The sequence below is a fragment of the Leptosomus discolor genome, chromosome 5, assembly GCF_034619465.1.
Source record: "Leptosomus discolor isolate bLepDis1 chromosome 5, bLepDis1.hap2, whole genome shotgun sequence".
NCBI lineage: Eukaryota > Metazoa > Chordata > Aves > Leptosomiformes > Leptosomidae > Leptosomus > Leptosomus discolor.
Genome location: NC_141395.1, coordinates 17,347,987 through 17,362,598, shown reverse-complemented (window position 1 = coordinate 17,362,598; position 14,612 = coordinate 17,347,987).

The following is a 14,612-nucleotide window of genomic DNA, read 5'->3' as shown; positions in this document are numbered from 1 at the left end:
GAAGAATACCTGTTGTATTTTTCAGTGCAGGCACTGCTGAGGCAATTTGTTCTGCAGTTTTTGGGGCAGATCCTCAGATAATGTACATCTCTGGACATCCATGTCAGAAAGGAGTTTTTGCTAGCAGATAATCTTCCCTCTGCATAGTCTGCAGCAGTCAGTGGGGAAGGAAACTCAGCATCACGGCATGTTCTCTGCATTCACTGGAGCTAAACAGGAAGCCTTTTCAATGGGACTTACGTGGCTTTACACAACCAGTGGTTCTGGCCCCTCTCTAATGAAACCACTATATTAAAAACAACAACAGGCCCTAGATTTTCATCAGCAGGGCAGAGGAATTACAATCAAGTCAAGTGCATTCCTCTCAGCAGGCCCCTTTGAGGTTGCCCTCAGAGATTTAATGGAGAAAGGTGAAAAACGGCTTGACTGCAGAGATGCAGTGTAAAGGGACATGTATGATGGTCTCTGCCTGTGACAAGGAAAGGCTATCCCTGTCCCAGAGGTTCTGTCTTTTCTTGTTTTTTTTTTTTTTTTTCTGTGAACAGTAGGCATCACCTGTGGCTCCATTAATGGCCCTTCAGAGCTTCAAGGGGCTCTGGAGGGTGGCCAGGCACTGCACTGCTGTGGAGGAGGGGGCTCAGGCACACTGCATGTCTGGCGGGCATGTTCCCATCCCTGGAGGGAACAGGCTGTTTCCTGATAAAGGCTGGGCTGCCATGTCCATGAGGGTCACTGGCAGGGCTGTGGGTGTGCAGCGTGTTCTGGCAGATGGTGGATGGGAATGGCTGAAAAAGGGAGGGAAGCCACTAATGAGAGGAAGGACAGCAGGTGGGGAGCTGGACAACATCCTTTGCCATGGCACGCCTGATAAGGTGGGTGTTTACTTCTGTGGGAAGGAACAGTGCAAATAAAAGATTAACTGCTAAGTGATCTCATGGTAACAGCCCTGGGCCATTGCTAATTTAGCCACACAGTGTAAAACCAAGCAGAGAGGAAAAGGGAATTATATTCCAGTCCTAAACACCCCCTTGCATCTCCACAGAGCTCAGTGCACTCACCATGTTATCACTGTTTTGCATCTTCAAGAGGCTTAGGCTGGTCCGCCTTGCTGGAGACTCTGGCAAAGGGCTGGCATGCCTGAAAGCATGGTGGATTTTTCCCCAGCTGTGTCAGCTGGTTTCAATAATGACGTTGCAGCTCCTTGCAAATCTTTCTTTGCTGGGTAGACACGCAGAGGAGGAAAGGCTGGAGGAGACGAAAGAGAAACTGTTTTATATTGACTGTTAGCTGTGTATGGGACCTTCAAGCATCTCCAGGGCATGAGAGCCAAACTTGTGTTGCAGATGGTGACCAGCTAACTTCTGTCAAGAGACTGAGGCAGATGTTTGTGCTTCCCCTTGTTCTGACACAAAGTGGGCTGAGTCCTACAGCTATTTAATTGTGTTAAATTGTGTTAATATTCACTTACACACACAGCTAGATCCAGCGTGTCTGTCACCAACAGCATCAATGAAAGGGCCCTCTATATTCAGAATCACAAGGCTCTTGCCTCCAAGGACTGTGTAAATCTTAGCTGTGAATGCTGCTGGCCATGAGGTCCAAAATGTTGCGTGTCTCTCTTTGGAGTGTGTAGCAGCTCAGGAAACAACAGCAGCTTCTGGACCAGCAGTCCTAAGAGACCCTTTATGGAGAAGATTCTGGGGAGTCCAGATTTTCCAACTTCCATCTGAAGAGACACCAATATGGACTTTGAAAAAGAGGATCATGATAATGTCATCATCAACAGTGGGCAAATCTCAGTACAACCCAGAGAATCAGTTGCAGACTCATCTACTTTTTGCAACAATTACACGTAAAGTTCTCTGCAGTTGCAGGAATGGCTGGTGATTCTCACAATTACTCCCTCTCTCTGCTGGTGGCATGGTGCACTCTGTGTCTTTTGACCTTTAATTAGAGGTCTCGCAGTTTATTAGAGGATACTGTGAAATGTCTGTCCACAGTGCACGGTCAGAGGGTACTCCTGGAATAAAATTCCTCCCTGAGTTGTCTGTGTTTGGTAAGGAATGGCTGTGATGACTGAAGCAACCCTGTCTCATCTTTAGTTCCTTGTTCCTGAATTGTCAAAACCACCAGTGCCTGGGAAGCTTGGCTGGCTTTCTCCTGCAGTCCTTTCTGCTTCTTGCTTCAGGCTGTGCTTGGTTTGGAAGACAGCCCTAGAAAACACAGGGCTTCTGGTTCAGTGAAGGAAATGGACCTTCTATTTCCCACCTGAAGTCTGTCCATTCCTAAACCCAATACTCCAGTCCTTCACTTGAGTCTTGATGGGCAAGATCTTATCAGCTGGGGAATTCCCTGGGGATTTCCTGCCCGCCCACCCCAGCATGAGCAGTGTCTCAGTGCTCTCAACAAGCAGTGTGGTGAGGGCTGGTTGTAAACCACAGGGGTTAAGTGGCGTATCAGATCATGGGCGGTGAGAAACTGCCGCATGTGTGTGGTCTTCCCGATTCACACTCAAGTGTTTTTCCAAAAGAAACCCCAACAAACCAACACAAAAAACTTTTTCTAAATCTTGAATTCCAGGTAAAGGTTTGACCTGGACATCATGTGAAATCACAGTGGTGCTTGGTAGACAGTCCTTTTCGCGTCTCTGGGATTTCATATATTCTGAATGCAAAGGGACCTCAGGCCACTGCGGGTTTTCTTAAACTAAACATCCCACAAGTGTGAGCAAGTGCATTCTGACAATAGCCTAAACCAACAACAGAGCTCAAGGCAGAGAGAGGGTAAGCCTCTTAGGAGAGAGTGACATCTACAGCCTCGTTTATATGATATAATCCCCTACTGCCTTAAGACTGGCCTGAGCTGAAAACTCTAGTCCAGAATTGGACTTTGCAGAATTTATAATGGATGATAACATGACTTGGATCACAAACTTGCTCCTGAGCTCCAACTAAAAGAGTAGCCACATTTTCTGCTAGGTGTTGCAAAAATGTATAAGAAGAATCAGGCCTGTTCAAAAGTCCTTGCAGTAAGAGTATACACAAAGGAGAAGGGAACTTGTCTTAGCCCCAGGATTTGCAAAGGGAACTGGGAGAGGCTAAGTGACTTGCCCAAGGTCATGCAGGGATTTTTTGGCACATCAGCAAACTGAACCCAGCCCTCTTATGTCCCAGTCTAACATTTTAAGCACAAAACCATCGTTTTTCCAGAAGAAGCAGCTGTCAGATTAAAAAGCAAAGGGTTTTTTTTGTTTGTTTTATTCTCTTTTTTTTTCCCCTTTTCTTCCCACATTTGATGTACAGGAAAGAACAAATTAGCTCATTTAAAAACAACTGGAATTTTCACCCCAACTTGAGCATATTTTTCCAGATTCAAAGCCATTTGCTCAATATTTTTGTTTCTTAATCTTATTTTCTATGAACATGAGACTCTCTTCCTCCCAGAACCGCCTGTGCCTATGAGGGCCAAACCACCACTTGAAAGGCTATTCCTGAAGTATCTGGGGCCCGTCCAGAGCTGGGGAACACTGAAAAACTTGCAGAGAACCTTGGCTTCTCACCCTTTGTTGGCATATCAAGGCAATCTGCAGAGAACCCATTCCAGAAAAAAGGTTTAGGTTGCAGATGGGTGATAGAGAGACCTTTGAATAACCTCAGGACTTTGGTGGCTTGAAGAAAATGGAAGCTGACTCCAAACCCATTTCTGGTGTGGTGTTTGGTTTGGCAAAAACAAAGTCTGATTGATGAGGTTTGGCGAAACTGAGTCTCCGGTTTTGTAGCCAATCTCTGCTTCAAGAGATCGTCAGTTCTTGGGTGTGCTTCCACACATTTGAATTTCCTCACTGCTTGGAGCCTCCAGCAAAAACAGAAATAGCCAGCAGGTCCTTCTGTGAGCATTCAGAATCAAAATACAAAGTCAAGAGTGGTACAGTCTTTTCTAGTTCTATGCAGCCGTGGAATCAGATCAATGAATGTTGTACTAAACAAAGCACTTGCTCTTACGTCTTAGGACAGAAACAGAAAGTCATCTTTATTCTTTCATTGTCCTTCATCCTGGACTTTATAAGACACTCTTTTCTTTTGGGAGGTCTGTGAGTGTTGGGCAGGATGGTGCTCATAGGTAAAAGTGACAACTGTGTTGTAACTTCTTTGGAGAAGTATGCTCTGGACTTGTTCACCAGGGACACGCATCAGATCCCAATCCATATGGACGGGCTTCTGCTGTTTCAGTTTCTGGCCTATTCACTCTGTATATCTGTGCTGGGATTGGTAACCAAGGCGTCAGTTGTGTTGACAAGCTGTTGTCAATGAAGAAAACACATGGCTTTTTCTGGCCCACATGAAGGATGTGTTGGTTGTAACCCACGTGAGTCATTGTACTGGATATGATCTTCACCCCTCAGACAACTTGTGCTAAAATACTGAAATAGCTGGAATTGTAAAAATGGCTCTGAAAAGCCCCAGTTCTGATGTGAGGAATGTTTCTTCTGGAGTCAATATTGCCAAGGAAGCACGTGAGAAGACTTTTCAGAGGTCTCCGTTGCAGCCCGGCAGGAGAGAATGGAAGGATCAAGGTGTCTTAGTTTTGTGGAAGCTTCCTGCAGGGTCCTTGCTGTCCTGCAGGTAGGGCACAAAAGTATCTTTATGCCTGTAGAGTCTGAGCAGTCTCCAGCAATTCCTGTTTTAGGGCCCTTAACTGGTACTGATGATCTGCATCTAAACTTATCCTGGTTTGCTTTTTTTTTTGTTATCTTGAAGTCCATTTGTCAGGGCTTTCAGTCCCATTAGAAACCTTTAGATTTCCTCTGTACTTGAAGTGTGCATTTTTGCAGAATCCCGCCTTGCTACTGAAGTTATGAGTTTGGTTTTTCCCTTTCTGTTAATAATTGCAAAGAAATGCACTCATGGAAATCTGCTAAGCACAAAGTTTCAGAACTGAGCATTGCTGTTTACTTTCAAGCACCATCAAATGCTGACAATTTCTATGAGAATGAATTTCCTGAACAGTGTCTTTCCTGGAAGTTCCTGACCCCATTCAAGGTCTTCCTCTGCTTATTTATCTGTTGTTAATCTCCTGTGGTTTCTTTTCTGGACTTGGCTTGTCTCACAGCTAATCCAGGTTCTCCATGACAAAATAACCCTGTCTACTACTTCTTCCTTCTGGCATGGCTCTCCATGAAGTTTCTTCTTCCCTTCCTGCAATGTGTACCTTTCCTATAACCTGACATCTCTTTCACTCTTCCCATTGCTACAAAATCTTCCTCTGCAAGTAAGTAAAAGATCAGGCTCTTCTGGTTGTAATCACCTCCTTAGCATGTTCATTGTCATCATTAAATCCTCCTTGCTATTCCCAGACTGATGGATGCTTCTTGGCCAAGGTTAATAAACACCAACAAAGAACCATTCACAGCACAGCAGTAACAATTTGGTAGTAACTTCACTAACACAAATGGAATCCATGAGCATGGATTGGTTTCCTGGAGGAGTGTAGCCCAGCATGAGGAGTATCCCATGTGCATGTGCAGGAGGATGTACACTGAGTGAACGCATGCTCCAGCCATAGCTAGGTGCTTCTGGCATTTGGAGAATTTGATTTGGGACTGTCCCTGCCCTGTGCTGGGTAATTGGATCTCCTACTCCAGCCAGTTCCCTCGCAGCATGTCCACTTTAGCACTGTCCTCCCAGCTGCTGCCTTAGCTCCACAACCCTTCCTTTGTCTGTTGATCATTGCCCATCCCACTCCCTGCCTCTCTGTGGAGGATCACTGCTCACTGTGAAGTGGAAACTTCTTTCTCCCCCGTTCCTGGCTATTCTTCATCTGCTTAAACAGTCTCCATGAAGTAGGGCCTGTTTCCACCTTTGGTTTTGAACACTACCTGTAAAAATGAGATTTTTTTTTTCGTTGTCTGCAGATAGGCCTTTCAATAAACATGTAAGTAAGGACTGAAAAACACATTAAAAAAAATCACATTAATAAAAATGAATCAGTGGATTCCCAAATTCCGATGAGATAAGCAGATGCTGTTTTAAACAGAGACAATACCCTGTGTTAGCTGCGGCCCTGAAAGTAGCAGCCCAAGTCCAAGCACAGACTTCACAGGTGTCTACTGCTTTTGTCAGACTATTCTTTCACCCGCCCAAGTTTTAAAGCTTTCAGAAGAGGATTGCTTGAGGTTTTCCTCTTGCCAACCCGTCTGTAGCCAGAAAGTCAGTGGGAGACAGAGAGACCCATAAAAGGTAACAGCTAAATAAGTAACATGCAGAAATTCCTCACACTCACCTCTCTATTGGCAAGGGAAGATGCAGCTGACACGGATTAGCTGAGCATGAGTTTAGAGAGAGGCTGGATGCAAAGGCCTCTAGACTTCTTTTAACCCTAAAAGCTTTGGAGGTAGTTAACAAACCCCAAAACTAATTCAACCGATCCATCTTTGTGTTTTCTTGACTCTTTCAAGTGAGGACCTGTTGCTGTTGGTTTTTTTCTGCTCCCAGGAGAAAATTTCTGAATAACTAACAGTACTCAGAAGATCTTGTTTCTTCTTGGTCTCTTGTAATAGCCTCAGTGGGCTTCTCTTTACAACATTATGTCACTCATTGCAGTGTACAGGAAACAGAAAAAATGCTATCTTTATTTCTGCAGTCTTTGCCTTAGGGCTAGGTTAAACTGAAGTCACATGAACTTGCAGGGTGAAAGAAAGGAATAGGATGGAAAACACACCCCTGTTCTCTTCTCTTCCTCCTTGCAGCAGAGGGAGAAAAAGTTTTGTTTCCACGTGGAAGATTTTTCAGATGTTTATTTCTCGGGAGTGAATTGGAGCTTAGGAAAAGCTTAGTTCACTTCCCCAGATCAGCTGCAATTCTCTAGTGCGACTTTGTCCACTAGAGCCTGGGGTAACTCGGCTCTCTCATGTGCATAGTTCAAGTTCTGTCGTCTCTAGGTAGAATAATTTTAGTTATTAAATTCATGCGTTCCAGAATCCAGCAAATTCCTCTGTCTTCTCCAATTCCTATACATCTTCCAGAACCAAATGGTGCTTTAACTCTTCCTACCCTTCCTAGCAGCCTTGGCTGCACCTGCTAGAAGCAGAGATCTTGAGTGCATAAAATCCCTCTCTATATGCAGACAGCTCTGCTTGAACGGTTATCTTTATTGCAGGCAAAGGATGAAGAATAAAGTGTTGTCCTCTGTGCTCTGCTGAAAGTAGGAGTCTTTCTGTCATTTTGCCAAGCCTGGAGAAAAAAAGCTAAGTTCTGCAACTCAAGGGAACAAATTATGTTTAGCTGGAAATTTTGGATTCCCTGGGGCAAATGATCTCTTCTTTCTCATTTCACCCAGCTTTAAAATGGGAGTAACACACCTTATCCACGTAGAATGGAGATGTATGACTCCATAGCAGAGAGGAGGAGTTTGTGCCTGCTAACTGAATAAATATGTAGATTCAAAACTATTCACAGATACTCTAAGAAACCTTTTTGAGGATGTACAACTGGACAGATCATGGAGTAGTCAAACTTGTCAAGATTCTGTTTTTGGAAAAGGGTCACCCTTGTTAGCTGTCACCCATGCTGTAGGCTTATGAAGTGTCTGAAATAGCCAATGATTCAGGTGAATCAGTGAGGACATTGCATTCATGACATTCACAGGGAGTTGAAATTGCCCAGTCTTTCACTTTGAGAAACCTCCCAGGGTCCTAGCTGGCCCATACAGAAGACAAGCAGTTTTTACAGTCTAAAACTCCAGAGTTACATTTTATGTGCTTTAGAAAAATTATAAAGGAGCCACAGCCCCATGCTGCAGTGTACATAACATGTATGATGGGCTGGAAAAAAATTTCTTTTCTACAGTTAGTATTGTACGGGGATGTTTATCCCTTTGCTTGAATCATCCAGCCATCTTAAAGCAAACCTATCAGGAGAGGTGGGCTGTCAGAACTCCCTGTTGTAGCAATTTCTATGTCTGTCTTGGAGTGGAGGAACCTGAAGCATCAAAGTGTCTACCTTAATAAATTGCAGGAGAGTTTAGAGCATAAGCTGAATTCTGAAAAGCAATGACACGATTAGCAAGCTTCCAAGAATTATCTCATAATCATTGCCACACACATGCAGACTGCTCTCTGATTACATGACTAAATAACACAAATTAAACCTGTCTTTTTCTAATATGTCTAGTCATATTTTTTCTTTCGATCTGTGAAGGGTAATCACCCATTAGTCCAGCCAAACTGCAGCTCAAAAGAAATGCTCTCGGCCTTGTTTGCTCTTTCTAGTGTTGATAAATGGATCAGTGTCACTGTGGTTAGCTATGTTCCCTTCTTTTGCCCTGTTAAAAGTACAGTCAATTTGAGCTGGGGTCTACTAACAGGGACTGGAAACAGCAACAAAACAAAAGCTACCTCATCGCTGACCAACACTTGCATTAAGCAAATAGTGTTACTTTGTAGTGTAGCATTGCTGATGGTTAGGATTGCCACTGCACTTGTTCTTGCTTTGTCTCCTATTCAAATCTGGACTTTTGTGTCCTGCAGCAAGGATACCTCCTTGACCATTCTCCTGGGACCACTTAGCCCACTGGAGTGGAGGATTTCTAGGGAAAGTGGCATTTTTGCTAGCAGATCCATGAAGCATATGAAGGATTAAACCAGCCTCTCTGTGAAAATGTGAACTGTCTGTGATACATGTGTTTTGTGGAGAAACAAACCAACTTGAGCCTATTAGCTGTCTACTTTTTGTGTAGGTAGTGGAACTAACCCCACAGCTACAATGATACTATCATTAACGAAATAAGCAAGGAGAGATTTGTGGGGAGAGATGACATTGCTGGTTAAAGCAAAAGATAAGAAGCAAAGAGAAGGCATTTTTTTGGCCTGAAACTGAAGAAGCAACATTCCAGATAATAAAGATGGGGGAAACTTGCTTTGCAGCTTGAACTGAATTGTGTTAATCAACTTGATATTTGTTGAGAAAAAGGTATTTGGTGCCTATGGAAATGAAAAGTACATTATCAAAAGTAGTAAGTTCAATAATTTCTGTGTCATAGAGACAGATGGCAAGAGCTTCAGCTATAGTGTAGGGAAAATTGTGATATAAAACCAGCATCTCTATTGTGCTCTGGTTTTTAGGATGAAGTAGGGTTAGGAATTTGACATCCAAAGCTCATCTTTTGAAGATGTTTTGTGGAATGCCTTTGAAGATCAAGACTAAGAAGTCAAACAGAGAGTGGTTATATTGTGAGAAACGTTCTCCCACCGGCTGTTTCTGTCTTTTGCAGAGTGTCTGCATGAAAATGTTGTGGTGTACAGTAGTTGATGGGTTTCACCCACATACTTTCCATGGGGGCATTTTGTGCTTTGGATAGAATAGATCACGTTCTGGAATGAGTACATGTAGGATGGAAAGCTTTGATGGTTTCTTTTGGATGGGAATGGGACTCTTATTCTATGGGGTATGTACATGTGTCAGCAAGTTTTAAATCTATTGCTTTGGCATGCATGGCCCTACTCCACTTGGGATATGTTTGCCATGAGAAATTTTGCTTCTACTAAAGTATTTGGTGGGGCAAGGGCAATTTGGAAAGTTCAAAGGGAAACTTTGAGGACAATTTCTTTCAAATGATCATCTGCTAGCAAAGGCAGTAGTTTCAGGATGTTCTGGACAAGTTCCAATCTAGCATGAAATGTGATAGCTAAGTGTGCTGTTAATAGGTTTTTTCTTTTTATATTGTAGTGCGTTTTACATATGTTCTTCAGGAGGCTCATTTACATCTGTGATGTCTGTCTCTGGAGGAGCAGCAGCCTTGTTTGCTGAATGTTTTGTGGCTGGTACCAGGGTTATCAAGAATATTCTCCTCACCGCCAATCTGATATTCTCTGGAGGTTTGGCTGCATATTACACATTTCAGGGAGCGTTTTGGATGGCTGCTATGTTTCTAGTGGCAGGTGTGCTGGTCCTTGTTTATTTCTATCTCTAAGGTTGTTTGTAGGCTGCTATTTTCAAGGTGAGGTTGGTGTCTAGGAAGTATCCAAAGACAACTTGATGGTTTGTGACCTACGAATGGGTGTCGGGAACACCAGAAACGCAGCCCAGATAGAAGGATATTATTGAATATATGCAAACCACAATTCTCCTGAGAGCACAGGTCAAGGCCCACGATATCACCTTTGCCCCTCAGAAAGGTTTCAGTCACCAGTTTCCCTGCCCACAAGGCTGCACTTCTACAACAACAACAAAAAAAGAGACTTTCAAATTAATTCATTAAACAGTCATGAACAAAAACTTAGTAATAAATCAGTCCTGGTAAGAAAGCCACCTTGTGTTTAGTGCACCTGTCATGGTCTACAGACCTACCATACACAGTCAGCCAAATCACTCCCTCTGGTAAGCAATGGTCCCAAGGCATATCATAAATATCACTCAGGTAAAGGCTATGTGGAAAATGCAGCTGTGGACAGCTCCAGGGAGGCTGGATCAGTAGCACAGCTGGTCAAAAAGGGTGGAGAAGGGGGAAAAGGTGGCAAATATCTGCCTTCAATTTGGTTTCTGTCTGATGTTGTGAATTTATGCTTTTCAAAATGGTCTGACTGCCTCTGGGCAATAGCTCCCAAAATTGTGTTTTTATGCAATATGTGGTTAGGAAGTTGTAGTAATCGCAGTACTAAATGCCCAGCACTTCACCCGCAGGGAAAGAAAGCAAATGCATTGATGTGAGAGCTGTATGGAACTGACAGACAAGGCAGAAACTGCAAACCACTGTTCTGAAACTTGTTTTCTGCTTTTTAGGCACCGAAATGATCCATTGTGCTAAATGGTAGTTTTGTCTACTTTTATGTTCTTACAGAAAACATTTAGAAGTGCAATAGGTTCTGCCAGAACCATGAGTTTGGATCTAAACCTCCCTTAAATGAACTCAAATCATTTCCAGAAGTTTACTCTCAAAAGACAACTGACATGAAATGACAGCATCATACCTGAAAATTAAAGGTGAGCCATTCGAGCACATTTAACAACTTCATGGTGACATTCATTTGTTTTCTCCTGGTGTACTCATGGACAACTCACATCTGGAACATGGAAACTGGTACCAGTCAACAGCAACAAAGATCTCTCATTTTAATTTCTCTCTCTCATTTTATTCTTCTGCAGGTGGTTCTAGAGTTTAGACCTGGCAGTGGAATCTAGAGGGCATTTGTACCAAACAAAATTATTCCCAACTGATTTTTTTTGCCGTTACTGAAAGTGAAATTGGATTGCTATCTATTTTATTGGAGGCCATGGTGCTGGGACCAAAAGATCTTTGAGCATAAAGAGCGCTAAAATTAAAATAACCGTATGGGTGAGCTTGGTTGGAGCTGAAAGCTATGAGTATTTCTTTGTGAATCAGATTTAAAAGGCCACTCTGGATGAACATCCTGCACTGAAAAACCCTTTCCTGTTTTAGTAACAACTCTGAAAAAGCAATAAAGAAGCAATTTAAAGCACCCGTTGCATTTGTATTGGCTTTTCACAAAATGGATTTTCACTTGTATATCTTAACTGCTCTAGAGGTTTAAACTAGGACACTTTGTGTGGTACATTTCATTCCTAATTTATAGTCAGGTTCATTTTCTGGCTATTGTGCTGTTTACTCTAGATTATAAACATGTAAGTTTTTCTTCTCTCTCTCAAAGCAATATATTCCACAGAGAATAAAGCTCTGACAGCCTCAATCATTCAAAAATATGCAGCATCACCCAAAAATCATGACTTTGACTGAAATTCACAACATCTTAATACTAAAGATAACAATAATGAAATTATTTTTATAGTGTATAATTCGAGTTTTGAACCATTACGTTGCCCTGAGGGTACATACTTGCAAGAGTTTCTATGTGACTACGAGAATAAAAATATAGGGGGTTCTTTACTTGTGTTTCTCTCTTAATTGATTGTTTCCAGAAAAAGATTTTTTTCTAATTTTTTTTTCTCCTTTGTTTTTTTTTAACAAGGACTCAATATTGCTAATATTCATGAAGGAATGACAATTTGTAACACTGACTTTTAATTCAACATGTGTATCCCTTGCTCTTATCAGGGTGAGTGGTATTTTTGAGCCTTCTGGTTTGCCATTTTCCCTTTGTGTCTTCAGAAAGCCAGCATGTGAAAATCTCTCTTTCTGAGTAGGGTAACACCACATACTCCCTGACTTTGACAATCAAAGTGGTTTAAGGAAATGTGCAAATTCTTTTCTTTATTGCAAATTATATCTAGGGCCTAATATATCTGGCAGAATTTATTTGAAGGACCCTCTATGTAATAATAAGCTTGAGAAGGGCAACTTCATAAAAAGCTAGAGAAGTAACTTGTGCTACCTTGCAGGAAAAAAGAAATTACACCATGGTGACATGGCCCCAAGGGTGGCTATTTTTGTGGTTCTTCTCCAGATGGCAGAGATTATTCTTCACATGGTCCCTGAGGTTCTGCTGCCTGTTGTCTGCCTTTTCCTGCTGGACTTATGCTTTCCTGCACCTCCTCTTCCCAGCCTACTCTGTCCACGGCTTCTTCCACCACAGGTTTGAAATGACATGTTCAGCTGCAAGGTCAGATTCCTCTCTTTCTGAAGCAGCTCAAAAAATGCACCAGCAGTGGGAAAAAACTTTATCCACAGGCTGAGGTAACTTGCAAGAATAAAGCTACTGTGGTCAATTCACCATAAATAATTTTCAGCCATAGCTCTTTTGCTGCTTCTCGTCTTAAGGGCAATAAATCAAAATAGAAATTTGAGTCCAGAGCGCTTTCTTCTTGCCAGAAAGACATGGGAAATCTAAGGAGGTGCGGTCTGTAAACTCACACCTTGCTTATCTCTATCACACCAGGACGCTGGAAGCTGTTTCCTGGATATGATGTACAGACAGATCACAGGAAAGGAATGAGTGTGGCATTTTGTGGTTACAGACTCAAAAATGGAAGGAATAGGAACTGCCTCAAACCTCAGTACTGGAGATTCTTACAAAGATGCACAACAATCATGAAAAATAAGGCTTAGAGGGACTAGCTATCTAATCCACCACGATGCCCTTAGTACATTGTGATGCCTCAGGAAATTCATGTTAGAGATATGGCTGTGAGGACATTCAGAAAGTAAATTTCCTCTAAGTGCAAGAGAAGGTATGACCATTCACTGTTTAATTTTTATTCAGTGCAAAGGTGGGTAAGGAGTTTGCAAACAGAAGGTGGAGAGAGACTTCTCCCATCTGAGCAAGAAAATGAGACTTTGCCTCTCCATGAGAAACAGCCTCTAACCTGGTGGCTCCATTGTTTACCTCTCACACAAAAGTGAATCTGCACTGTGGGAAGACAGAGATAATGAAGGTGATTTCTCTGCCGTCTAGTGTAGAAAGTACTAGCTCTTGGACAGGGCTGTTAGATGAATGACCACTCTGACTGCAGGAGATGAAGGAGCAGAAGGAGATGGCAGCGTTAAACCTGGCAGCTAGCTTAGAAAAAGCAGTGATGGGTTACATGTGCAAGAAGGGGGCTGCAGCAGGGGTGATCACTGCACACAGAGCACCGAACTGCTACAGTTGCCAGCAGGCAGTGGAGGTCTCACGCAGCTCATTTGGGAGGAGATAATAAAATACCATGACACTCCCAGAAGTAAAACAGAAGGAGGGATCTGTGGGACTCCAGATGTAAAGTGTCGCCTTGCTAGTCTTAGGCACCGAGAATGTGTTTTAGAGTGGACATCTGTAAACTGAATTGTTCTAGGAGGAGTTTTCCCTTGTTTTGTCAGAAATTTTAGTTAATCCAATGTCCACTATTGTTTTCACAGGAATGTAGATTATATGCAGATCCTTCTAATTCTTTATGTAATTACAGATAATCTCCTTGCGACAAAATCTTGTATGTCATTCATTAATGTCACAGATTATATTCTTTATACTGCTGTTATTCCTTTGCTGGTACTCAGCCATAAACTAAGACACCAAGATGTACCTAGACCAGATCATCACTGACTTAAATGCTTGCTACTGGCATCGACCACTGATTGACCCGCTTTCCAAATTTTTCTCTTTATGCCCGAAAAGACTCTGCTGAAATTTGCTTTTCATTCCATCTTAGGGAGAGAAATTTAAGACCAGTGTTAAGGATGCTTGATTTTTCTCAAGCTCCCTCAAGAAAAGGGTTTCATTAACAATTTTGTATGCTTTATGCTCCTGGTTTTCATTTTTGTGAATTATTTTCCCTAAACTGGAGACCTGAGGACAGACAAGCTCTTTGTTGGAGAAGGAGCATCATTGATCCTATGACTGCTTACGTGTCTCTGAAGAATGTGTCAAAGAAAGGTTACTTTTCTGTCCCAAATTTCACACAGATCAGATAAAAGGAAAGTCAAAGGGGAAAGAAAAAAACTCCTCTTTTTGAAGAGCCAGGGGAAATAGTACTGAGAAAGTATTTTAGATTTTTTTTTGCTGATGTGTCATTTTTTTATTTGTGGCTGAGGACAGTACATGCACAGGTAAATAATTCTGTCTCTTCCTCCCTCTGTTTCTTCACCTTCTGTTTGACTCTCCACTTAACTGGATGAAAGCTAAAAGACTGTGGGGGCAGTATCTATGTTAGAAAAATGACCATTATAAT